Below are 11,567 nucleotides of genomic sequence, written 5' to 3'. Positions count from 1 at the left end.
CTTCCAGTCAACAGCCTGGTGCATTAGCGGGCCAGGCCGGACCGATGCCCACCCCTAACTTCAACAATATGTCAGTACTAATGATCTTAAAGAGTTGCCAGCTTGATCTGCAACGATACTTGACTTTGGAGTTTGTATCTTTCATCGACATGCCAAAACTATTCTTATGACACAAGAAATAAAGGAATGAGGATCTCCATCAGCACCAGCAACTGGCGGTCAATCTCAAATAAATGATACCAGTGAGTCCCTGCGTGGCTTAAACCATGAGAGGCCAACAGTACGTGGAATCCTCAATTGAAGTGAGAGAAGCCTGATGATGGTTTTAATGGAAGTAAGCTAGATCAACATTAAGAGGAGGCTCTAGAGGTCTTTTTATCCCATGTCTTGTTTGAAAAGGATACAATTATTGTCACTACCATAGATGAAAGAAATTGGTTTCCTATATTTTTATGGATGAGTTTCGTATACATTTTAAAATGAGTTTTTTGGTGTTTTCGCACCATGAAACGGGATTAGTAGGGCAAAATATGGTTTCTGTTAACTATGTGTTTTCCTTTGTCAACTCTAGTTGTTGTGGGATCAAACCATTGACACTTGAATAAAGTTAAGCTATTATTTATGCCTAAGTAAGTCAACTCCATTATTTCTTCTATAACACCGTAGTAATCATGTTCATTTTCACCATAGCTGCTACCATTGACGCACACGTGCCTTCGGATTATACTTCATTTTTTCTTTCACGTTCATTACTGTATTAAATACATTATCAAACGCATTTTTTCACATGCATAACATCCAAATTATGTTGTATCAATAAGGTTGGCCAATATGGCAGTTCCCAAAATATAGATTTTTTTTGTCCAATTGTGATCCTTCCCAAATTCAATAAAGGGTGTTGCCCTACGGGCATCTGTCAGTCCACATGGAAAGTATTGCAATCTTCTTAAAATCTCTATGCTAGACAACCTTGTTGGTGGACCTTCCATTTCAGTTGTGCCTGCTCGAAACACATTCTTTTGTCATTGGAACAGATGATCGTTGGGTAGAAATCGACGGTGACAATCAAACCAGCATGGCTTCCTTTCATGCGTCAATCTAAACGATTTTGTATCCTCCATGCAGTACGGATATGCTAACCTCCCATGTGTGCTTCAACCACATAACATACCATATGCAGGAAAGTCACAGATTGTCCATAGAACAACCTTCATATTGAAGTTTTATTTTTTATGAGCATCGTACATGAGAACACCGTCATCCCACAATATTTTCAGTTCATCAATCAATGACTTCAAATATACATTAAGATTTTGGATGAGAGACGTCGAACCAGGGATCAATAGAGACAAGAAAAGATTTTGACGCTTTATACACAAGCTTGGAGGAAGGTTGTTGATCATGCATATATTTTAGGGATTTTTCATATAAAAATATGCATGATTTCATGAGAAAATGATTTAAAAACCCAATTTTATGTTAGTTTCGAGTAAATGTGCTAAAATGATTTAAAAATAGAAAATGCATGAAAAATAGTTTTATTTTACATTTTAATGCCTATTTTAGTGTTTGACATAATTGTAGTAGTTTAGTTTTTGAAAATCATAAAAAATAGAGTTAAAATAGACTTAGTTTTGTATTTTCTAAAACATAGTCATTTTGAGTTGTTTTGTAAATAACTTTTTGAAGAGAGGTTTTTGAAATGCAATTTTACAAAGAAGAGGGACTTATGGAGAAAAGTTCAAAATTATAAATATCATACGTAGGGGGAAGAGAGGCTTGTCTTCTCTTCCTTGCCTAAGCTTTCTCTTCTTCCCCTTCCTCTCCACCTCTTCTTACCTCTTCTTCTTCTTTTCCCTATTTTCCCCTCTTTTTCTCATCCTCTTTCCGGTGGAGAATTCTGGCAATGGCTGAAGCAAGATAGAGGATTCCAACCTCTCTTCCCAACCAAGTCTGTAAGTGTATCCTTCTTTCTCTACTTCTCCTTTCTTCCCTCTTCCTTTTCTCATTTCTGAAAATTAGATTTAATTCATTTTAGCATGTATGTCTGTTTTTTTTTCCTGATCTCATTTTAATAGTGCATCAGTGCTTGGATCTACGAATGGCATTATGTTTTCCAAAAATTTTTTAGCAGCATCATTAAGTTGATTTTACAGTAGTAGTAGTATTTTACAATAACATCAATTCGGTCATTGCAGAGCAGAGCATCATCAGAAGGTAAAAGTTCTTAATCTCATCAATTTTGTGTGTTTGCCGATAATGAAGTGATAGAAATCCATCGATCAAATATCTTTCAATCGATCGGATGTCTGATCAACTTCCATTGCAGTGTTTTTAACATCAGAAAGAAATCAGATATCTGGATTAATATCAGAAAAAGAAGGAAATTTATTCTGTTGATCGTTGTGATTGAAATCTGAGTTTCAGGAATTATTTTTTTCCCAAATCAATCGAACTTGATTACCAGTGAAAATCAACTAAATTGATCTTCTGTATCAATCGGAGAACTGAACTAATTCCAGCCGATTAAAATTTTGTTGAGCTCTTTGCTGGCCGGAATCCATTTTTTTTAAGCCAGACACTTCACATTTCCGGTAAAGATTTTTGACGTTGTTGTTTTCCGGTGAAGGATGTATATTGTTTGACATTTTCGATCAAGGCTGGAATTGTTTCCGGTGAGTGAGTGATTTCTGGAATCTACATTTTGCCAGCAATAGATTGCCTAATCTATCTGGCGATTTAACATTGTGGCTGAGCATTGCATCTCCGGTGGTTCTTGACATTTGCTGCATCTACCAGAAATCCTTGCATAAACTGTGAAATTGTGAATTTCTGTCACTATTCAGTATGGAATCATCAAGAATCCTTGTTAAGATCAACCGTGAAGCTGCTGGAAATCCTGTGTAAACTGTGTAAACCGTGAAAATCAGAAATTGGGCAATCTGACTGTAATTTTCACTGTTCCTTTTCAGGCGAACTTCACTATTTCCAATAATCATGTGTATTTGTTGAACTTCAATGCTTATTGTATACTGTTTACTGAAATGTAATCGGCCGGACACAATTTACTATTGAATTTTAATGCAAGTGTGTTAAATTTCAATAACATTGATTAATGATTTTCACTAAATTGTTTTTGCTGAAATTCATTGCAATTTTGTTTAAACTTCACTGTTGGAATTATGTTGATAATTGTTGTTAGTTGGATTTCCGGAGAGTATTGTGGTTATTAAGATCAATTGAAGATTTATTTTGAAAAATAATTGAATTGGATTTTAAGAATGCTGTATTGACTGTTGTATGCAATGCTATTGACCTTTAGTTAAGTGAATAATGCTCTGTTAGTTGTTTAGTTAATTGCATTGTCGGATATTAGATGAGTGATAAATAATTGTTAGTTTAGTTGTAACTTCATTCAGTTAGTTAAGTAATTACATTTAATTAGTATTTGATCATTAGAGCTACTCAGTAAAGAAAATGTTGTTAGTAAGATTTTGATTTTAAATTTAGTTATTAAAATTGATTAGTGAATTGTTATTAGGTTTAAATAGTTCATAGTATTTTAGCATTAGTATACTTTGCTTTGGGTATTCTCTATTAGTATCTTGTACTACTCGTGTTCTTTTCATTTGTGAAGGATCGCACAGGAGTGGAGCGGAAGTGATTACACGACACACGAAGTGCAAGAATAGAAGAATTTTTACTTTTCAGTTTAGAATTAGGAATTTAATTGGGTTTGTAAATATTGCACTTTACGCCCTCTACGAAGGGTATTCATTTGTTGTAATAGTTAGTTGTTTTACTCTTCTTGAACATTTTACATTTCAATAATTTGGCAATAAAGATTAGTTTAGATTTGTGTATTTGAATACAAAATATTCCCGTTCCCTGAGTTCGACCCGGTCTCATCCACTAGTGAGAACCGGTTTTTATTATTTGATGTCTGGTTTTCACATGTTTTTCATTTAAAAATCTTTTCAAAATTACAACGATTATAAAGAAGACATCAGTTGTATAGGGTGACAAATACCGGCCAACATGAGTATACGGTTGATCTACCTCCAAATGGATTAAATCCATCTGTACATAAACCTAGCCTAACATTTCTCACTTCCAAAGCGAAGTTCTGATGAGTACGATCAAAGTGCCTCCAAGCTTCTGCGTCAACAGGATGTGTGATCTTGTCTTTATCATGACAAACTTTATTTGCATGCCATATCATTTGTTTAGCTGTCCTCGAAGACATATAAAGACGTTGCAATCTAGGGGTGAGAGAAAAGTAGCAGAGTGACTTATATGATACTTCTTTTGACCTTGTGCTAGCATTTCCTTGTGTCTTTGTCTTGAACCGAGAATGTCCACATGATGGACATGATCTATTTTTTTCTTGATCTTTAAAATACAACATGCAGTGATTAAAACAAGCATCTATCTTTTGATACCTCATACCTAGAGCATTGACCAAAACCTTCGCACGGTAGAGATTTTGTAGCAATTTCTTATCTTTGGGCAACATATTCTTCACAATAGAGCACAGACGGTCAAAACATGATTGACTCAAATTAAACTCGCACTTCAAATTTAGCAGTTGAAGAACTGCAGACAGGATAGTGTGACTCTCGCAACCATTCCACAGTGGTTCATCAACATCTCTAAGTAAGTCATAGAATGTACTAACTGCATCGTTTGTTGCTTCTTCCTCTACCCCAATTGGTGCATCACTATGTCCCACAGCAAAACCTATTTTCGGTCCTGCGGCATCAAATATCAGGTCCACATATGAATTATCGTGCACCATATCCACCCTTGCATCATAATTATTCCAAAATTCTTCACCATGAAGCGTCCAATTTTGATAACCACTAACAAAACTCTTTCTGTATAGGTGATGTCTAATGCCATGAGGTTCTACAAATCGATTGTTTTTATACATCGTGCAGGGGCATCTGATCCCACCGGTGGGATCTACTGTACTGACACTTGCCGTTGCGAATTCAATAAAATTGTCAACACCATCCATATATTCATGTGACACCTCATTATCAATTATCCTACGATACATCCATTTTACGGTTTGCAACCATTTTGTCCTAAAATATTACAGATATTTTTTTCACCAGTTAAAAGAAAATCTTAATATTGCTATGATGAAACAAATATCTAAATTATCTATTAATTATCAAGCAAGGCAGGGGGCGACCCCCTGTTGACATCACCAAGTTGATGAATATAAATAGACTGATAGAGATACTGAAACAAAAATATATCTAATTCCTACACCCAAGAGGGCTTAAAACATTGAAACAATGTCATTAATTTGGTAAATAAGCCAGTTTGAGTTTGGCTTGGTACGTTTAAAGGTCAAAATTTGTTACTTTATTTTGAAAAATGCATAAACCAGCCAGCTAAAACTCTTGGCTTTTTTAACTTAAGTTTGTCATGAACTCAAGCTCGTCTTCACTCGCCCCAAGAACGAGCCAAGATTGAACACCTTCTTTTCAATTCATTCGGCTCATTTACTAGTCCTACCCACATGACTAAGGGGCTACGGATTGAGGGTATTCTGGTTACGCGACAGACTTTTTCAAAGGAAACTTCAGTCTTTTTTTTAGGGTTAGTCGGACCGCACCTGTTGCACAAAATGGTTTGACAGCTACCACTCAATATATAAATAAGAAAATGAAAACCTACAAAATGGGCCGGTTGTTAAATTAAACATGCTAATAGATTTTTGATATTTTTTTTTTGAAATTCTGGCCCTATAAATGTGTTTAGCATCATCAACACTTGGATAATGCTTTTAGATGAAATAATTGGTATTTAGAGCCTCAAAAATATATAAAAATTATATGTCGTTGATTTTTGAAACCTTATAAAAATCTATCTATGCATTTAAATCAAATGCTTGAAGAAATGATTTCTAAATAATTGTTTGTGAGCAATTTTTTGTTTAAACTTTCATGTGCAATACACCATCACATCATATTTATACACATCACGAGGATATTTAAAATTTGAAATCAAATTATATAGAGCGATACATTCATTTGAACAAAAAAATTCATGATACAATTTCACATAAAAGGCATAATCAAATGGAAAATAACTTCATGCAAGCATGAATACATATACATCAAACATTGCAATACATTCAAATCATTCATATCAAAACAATATCAAACATGTACCTGCAGCAAACACACTCCAATATCCAGCTAACTACTACCATGCCTAGCATGAAATCCGTACTCTAAAAATAAGAACAATTCTATTCTCATACATTAAAAGCATGCTCAACATGATCTCCAAACTCCATCAAAGCAGTCCTAGATATTAACAACTAAGTGAGTGTGTGAACAGTAAAGTGTTGCATCCAATAAATTAAATAACATGTGATGCACTTGCGTCACTTACTCACCACGGGTGTTTACCCGATTTGCATTATTTTTGTCACTTACTTACCACGGGTGGCGGGGCACAAGCATAATCCGTTGAGAAATCTGCAAGAGACACTGTGTTAAAATGAAGTCACCCTCTATCGAAAAGAAAAAAAAATCAGTCAACAAGGCACTTAATCGTGCTCCAACAACTTATCTAAAGCTCAAAGCTATAAACTAAATATTGAATAAGATTCACAAGCAAACCAACATACTATATCGGGCCCTTGGTTCTTGCAATACTTTATCAAAACAACAACCAGTCAATCATTCAATGAAGAATAATTTAAATATCACAAAATTTTGATGTTGTGTGAGGATACTTTCATAAGAATGCCGTTTGAACATCAACGTAACATTAAACAAATTCGAACTTAGTAATACAGAAAATTAGTAGCATATTTACCTTTTTACCCATTTAAATTCAAATGTTTTCTTATTTGTGAAAAATCGAAACGCTTCACCCCTGAATTGGTTTGGTGCCAACAAGAGTCAATTAATTAACTCGAGTCACAAGTTGACTCGCTAAGTTTTCCAACTATGCCGGCAGGTGTGGTCACCATGGTTTGTTTAGTAGGAAAGGACCTTTCAATGATCTAATTACAACATATGAACAGGTTTTTATAAAGCTTCAAAAATCAATGGTCCAAAATTTTTAGAAATTTCAAGAGTTATAACAAAATCATATTTTTCTCATAAAAAATACATAATTCAAGAATCAGTTCTTAGCAAATAGACCATGTTAAACACATATATTCGGGTCTGATTTAAAAAAATAGAACCTAAAACATGAAGAATTAGCACCTTAAGCACCTTGTGATGCTCAAAATATCATTAGTCATTAAGATAATAAATACGTAAACGGTAAATGATTAACTTTTAATCCTATTTATTTTTAGGAAATACGTTGGTGACTCAAAGAAAAGAAAGGTAGATTTGAGCTTTAAGGTGGGATTTAGGACAACGTCTGAGGTCGAAATAATGGCGATTTCTTCCCTTTTGCTTCCGTCGGGAGGCCGATGGTGGCTGACGGCGGTCACCGTCGCTATCGACCGACCGTCAGGGCCAACTGCCCAAGTTGGCGACCAGCAGCCATGATCGATCGCCGATGGAGGGAGCAACCCCAACGAAAACAAAACAAAAATTTGCTAACCCTTACTTTTGTTGGGGTTTCTGTCGTGGGTCATCCTTCGGATAGGGGGGTGACCTTCGTCGGGGGTCGCCGATTCACTGACAGCCTATTTTCTTCGACGGAGAGAGGGAGGGGGCGGTTGACGGAGAGCGGCGCGGGTGAGAGAGAAAGAGAGAGAGAGAGAGAGAGGTGCGGGTGAGAGCAAAAAAAAATGAAATTGTGCCCTAGGGTGTTTTACATCGATATTTAGTGACGGATGGGCAACAGATTGTTTCCGTGGCAAACGCCATCGCTAACTAGCGGCGAAAAACAATTTGTCGCTAAGTGCGTCGGGTTTTGAGACATAAAACTTCGTTCGCGAATCCGTCGCTACTTAGAAACGTATTGGGCGACAGAATGTTTTTCGTCGCTAATTTCGTAAATATTTACGAAATTAACGGCGGATGGTTTGTTCTCGCTAATCCGTCGAAACATTGCAACAGGAAAAATCCATCACAAAGTTCTGTCACTAATTGGCATTTTTCTTGTAGTTGCCTTGCCTCGTCCCCGTCTCAATCCCTGCCTTGTCATGTCCCAAATCCTTTTAAGGGATGTCTATAGACCAAGGGAAAATGGTGCCTCACCCCCGTTTGGACCGAGGATGGAGGACATGAAACCGGGATGAAGGCGGGGGTGGAGGTTAAAATTCATTCCCATGCAAGGACAGGGACGGAGGTTCAGATTTTGAAAATGGGACAGGGTGGAGACCTTGTCCCCCCCCCCCCCCCCCCCCCTCTTCCACTGGCCGCGGGACCTCATCCTTAGGTTACTGGCCATTTTGGACATCGGTTGGCCATTCTGGACATCGGTTTGCTGAATGCCTAATCGCCCCACAGTAGCTGCAATAGCGAGCAGTACTTTAGTACGGTTCTCAATGTAAATTTTTTTTATAGGCAAGCTGGGGTTAGGCAGACCCTACCAGATATCTCTTAAGCCCTAAGTGGCAGAGGGATTCGAAGCTGGGACTTCAGCTTGGCGGGATACCACCTGGGTGGTAGTTCTCAATGTAATTTTAGTTTAGCGATACTCTCTCTCACTATATATTACGTCAATTGAAAAGCTCAATCAATCTTAAACCTAGCTGACTGTCCGGGCTAGCGTTACAGTATACATGCTGCTCTTTGATGTAAAATGCACCTCTAGTTGGCCAACAAGTCCAAAGAATAGGATTTAAAGAAAGAACTATCTAAATCTAGCAGCAGCTCTGAGCACAACACCCTCATCTCCAAGAATGGTCACCAAACAAGTCTGAGAGACACATGTCAAGATCTTGTTGGTTGGTCACCCTCATTAATTAGTTACTATTTATTCATATTTTCACACCATATACGCACATATTCAATCCATCCCTTCAAATTCACACGCACCAACAATCCCGTCTTCACCATTACAATGGCTAAGGTATCCCAACAAAATTTAATTTTATCATCTTTTTTCTCAAAAAGAAAATAGCATTTATTTGAAAACCCAATTCTTAAATTTGATTATTTGTAAGAAATTCATTTTATTTTTTCTTGGAAAATTTCAGGTATACTCAATTATGATGATGGTGAGATTGGACTGCTCAATTTGTTATAAGAAGATCAACAAAACATTATGCTCCATTTGTGCTTGTGGTAAATATACATTTTTCATATATATCTTACTGGTTACTGTCCTTCATGATATACATTCGTCCTCAATTTTCCATTACTTTTCTAATGATTGTTGGGTAGATCTTGCATCATTCATAGGTGATTCTCCTTTTGAGTGGCTCCACTCTTTTTATCTTTACAAATTTTTCACTTATTTTTTTTTGCTAAAAAATTAGTGGGCTTTTTTTTTTCTTATTAAGGCTATGATTTGGCTTTTTTAATGGCTGTTGCTGTTGATTACTCGGTAGAGTTACAGAGCAAGAGCTTTGATGAGAAGGAGAACAAGCTGACGATCACGGGAACCTTCGATCCTGAGAAGATCATGAAGAAGATTTGCGGGAAAGCCGGAAAGGCGATTCTTAGTTACGAAGTGATCGAGATCGTGGATAAAGAAGATAAGGCTCCTGAAAAGGAGGAGCATAGGCGGAGCTGCCTCCCGAAACAGTTAATTTTTTTTTGTAAAAGCCCAGTCCTAGCCCAGCCCTGAGTGCAGCAAATAGTTTCATTTGTTGATATGAAATAGATTTTTATTAATAATTGTAGCCATTTTTTATTTTATCTCAAAAAAAAGTTTTTTCGGGGGCGCTGCCCCCAAACCCCTGAATATCAAACCAGTTTTTTTTCCTACAACCCTGTTTGCCCCCCCCCCCCCCCCCTCACATGAATCCTAGCTACGCCACTGAGGAGGAGCCATCGCCAGCAGCAGAAACAGCTCCAGCACAAGAACCAGAACCAGAAGCAACACCAGCACCAGAACTTGAGAGCACATGCCAAGACCGTGCAAGGGACAAGCAGCCCAAACCTCATGTGAAAGCCTCGATTTTGCGATACTATGTGTCAAGCCCCCATTTGCTACAACGTTGTTTATTAATATACTTTAATTAAGCAGGATTAATTACAGGCTGATTACATTGCATGACCAAGTGCCTCACCTGCCATGAATGGAGATTGGAGAGTATTATGTGAATTGCCAATAAAAAGAAAATGACCTTCCTGCAATCTGGCTATTCCTATTTAAACTACCAACTTTGGAATGCAAAATCCAACGGTGCTTTCCATTTTGCTCAATACGGTCATTGGTACCAATGTCGTCAATATTGATTTCGCGAGATCGATTCAGGCCAATGTTTTCGGTGCAAGTCAGTCTGAATCGGCCAATTCGCGTCGTATCCGCCCAAAATCGTTACAGAACAGGGGTCATTCAGCTTATTTTTCAAAAATGCTTAAAATTTGTTAAAAATAGTTTTTTAATATTATTTTAATATTTTACCGTATCATCCCCTGGTTGAAAACTGGACGATTCAGAATCGGATTAGGTCAATTCCCTGATACCCATACTGATAACATTGATTTAGAGAATCAGCCTATTCAACTCGAAATGAATCAAGCTTAACCGGTCACTTTTACCTTCTCTAATTTCAAAACATCATTACAAAATAAAATTATTAAAGTATTAAATAAGAGAATTCAGCTCGAATTGGGCCGTTTTATAAGGGGCCGAATTGGGCCCCTTCTAGAATCGATTTGTGGCCGATTCAATGCCAACAAAATTGATTGGTACATACGTCATAATATCCATATGACTTTGCTTTCTTCTCTCATTCTCTCTCCTCTCTCTCTCTCTCTTCTCTAAAAGGAAAAACGTGAATGAGGGTTTCAAAGCGGCTCAACCCCTATTAAACAGTAGTTGGGCTATCCTATTAGAATACCTCACCCTCTATCTAGAAGACTTATCTAGGGGACACCCTCCCTAAGAAAAATCAAAGGTCAACAAACTAACTTGCTAATTAAGTTACCTAATTAACTTAATTAATTAGGATTTTTAATTATTTTAAAAACAATTATTACTTATTCTAGAATATTAGATTCCTAATTAAGTTGACTGAGTAGGACACCTAATTAATTAGGTTAAGAAAGATTCTTTTTTCAATATTCGTGATCTATTTATTAGAATATCCAAGATCCATTTATTAGACAAATAATATTAATTAATTATTAAATAATTCAGATTAAAATGCCACTAAATTAAATTAAATTTATGAATTAAAAAATGCTAAGTATCACACAAATAGAAACAGCATGCTCAGATTTGGTCAGCATACAGAAATTCTAGCAGAACATACTTAAAAACCATGTAGCATCCATTACCATTCAAGAAAAACTCAGATAGCAGAGGTAATTTTCTACCAAAACCACAAATCAGTAGAGTGACAGGCAAGCAGAGGTCATTTTCTACCAAAACCACAAACCAGTTGAGTGACAGGCAAAGCAGACCAATGAAGTATACTTTTGCTAGTTGAAAGAAAAATTAAGCAACGATCATTA

Source organism: Nuphar pumila, chromosome 5, assembly GCF_984573655.1.
Source record: "Nuphar pumila chromosome 5, dmNupPumi1.hap1.1, whole genome shotgun sequence".
Classification (NCBI taxonomy): Eukaryota; Viridiplantae; Streptophyta; class Magnoliopsida; order Nymphaeales; family Nymphaeaceae; genus Nuphar; species Nuphar pumila.
Note: the sequence above shows the minus strand (reverse complement) of the source record.